Source organism: Danio aesculapii, chromosome 6, assembly GCF_903798145.1.
Source record: "Danio aesculapii chromosome 6, fDanAes4.1, whole genome shotgun sequence".
Lineage (NCBI taxonomy): Eukaryota > Metazoa > Chordata > Actinopteri > Cypriniformes > Danionidae > Danio > Danio aesculapii.
Window position 1 is genome coordinate 43,935,564 of NC_079440.1, and position 1,902 is coordinate 43,937,465.

Consider the following 1,902-nt stretch of genomic DNA (forward strand, 5'->3'; position numbering starts at 1 on the left):
AGTATAAGGCCTAACTTTTTAGACATGTTTTTGTCCTTCAAGCAGATCTGCGATAATAGCTCACAGTGTGTGTGTAATTAAGGGAAACTGGTTATGCCTGCCAAGGAAAGTGAGTGGTCTGATGGCTTGTGATACGCCACAGTTCAACTCAGGGACTTTAAAGAAAATAAATGCAACTGTTTGTAAGACCCAATGGTCATTAAGAAGTTAACCGTATCCTTAAACATTGTTGATTAACTGCAACAAATATTTATATTACTTTATTTTTTACTAAAATAAGTATTTTAAAGAAGTTTTTGGTGCCAGACACCCTCAAATACTATGATTTCCAAATACTTCCATTTTCCTAAAATATAAAGGTAATTATGTGCACTTGAATCCAAAATTATTTGTCCTCCTGTGAAGTTTATATTCTTTTTTAAAATTTTCTGAAGTGATGTTTTAGAGAGCATTGAAAGTTTCACTTCATTTTTCTTCTGGAGAAAGTCTTCTTTCTTTGCGTGGGTTTCCTCCGGGTGCTCCTGTTTCCCCCACAAGTCCAAAGACATGCGGTACACTTGAATTGGGTAAGCTAAATTGGTCGTAGTGTATGTGTGTGAATGGAAATGTATGGGTGTTTCCCAGTGATGGGTTGCAGCTGGAAGAGCATCCGCTGCGTAAAACAAGTTGGAGGTTCATTCCGCTGTGGCGACCTCAGATTAATAAAGGGACTAAGCCGAAAAGAAAACGAATGAATTAATTTTAAAACTAATTTTTAATAATAATAATAATAATTTTTATTTTTAAATTAATTTTAGCCCCCTTAAGATTTATATTTTTTGATCACAACAATCTCTAGGGTTTACAGAGAATGGTCAGAAAAAGAGAAAATATCCAGTGAGCGGCAGTTCTGTGGGCGCAAATGTGCGAGAGGTCACTCGTTACAATTGAGGTATGCAGATGAGCACCTTTGAATGCACAACACGTTCAACCTTGAGGCGGGTGGGCTAAAGCAGCAGAAGACATACCAAGTGCCACTCCTGTCAGCTAAGAACAAGAAACTGAGGCTACAATTCGCACAAAATTGGACAATAGAAGATTGGAAAAACATTGCCTGGTCTGGTAAGTTTCGATTTCTGCTGCAACATTCGGATAGCAGGGTCAGAATTTGGCATCAACAACATGAAAGCATGGATCCATACTGTCTTATATCAGCAGTTTAAGCTGCTGGTCATGGTGTAATAGTGTGGGGGATATTTTCTTGGCACACTTTGGGCTCATTAGTACCAACTGAGCATTGTGTCAATGCCACAGCCTACCTGAGTATTGTTGCTGACCATGTTCATCCCTTTATGATCACAGTGTCGGAGTGTCCCTATCTTCTGATGGCTATCTCCAGCAGGATAACATGCCATGTCATAAAGCATGAATCATCTCAGACTGGTTTCTTGAACATGACAATGAGTTCACTGTACTCAAATGGCCTCCACAGTCACCAGATCTCAATGCAATAGTACACCTTTGGGATGTGGTGGAACAGGAGATTCGCATCATGGATGTGCAGTTAACAAATCTGCTGCAACTGCGTGATGCTATCATGTCAATATGGACCAAAATCTCTGAGGAATATTTCCAGTACCTTGTTGAATCTATGCCTCAAAGAATTATGGTAGTTCTGAAGGCAAAAGGGGGTCTAACCCGGTACTAGTAAAGTGTACCTAAAGTGAGTTAAGTGGCCGGTGAGTGTATACCAGTATCTTGCAAAATAAAATATCAAGTTATTACAATTTTATGTAATGTTATAATGGCAAATAACTTTATTAGAGTTGTTAGAAATTAGTTGCTAGAACGTTTAAACATTTTTTAATAAATAATTAAACATTTACAGGAGGGCTAATCATTTCAACATCAACTGTATGTCTG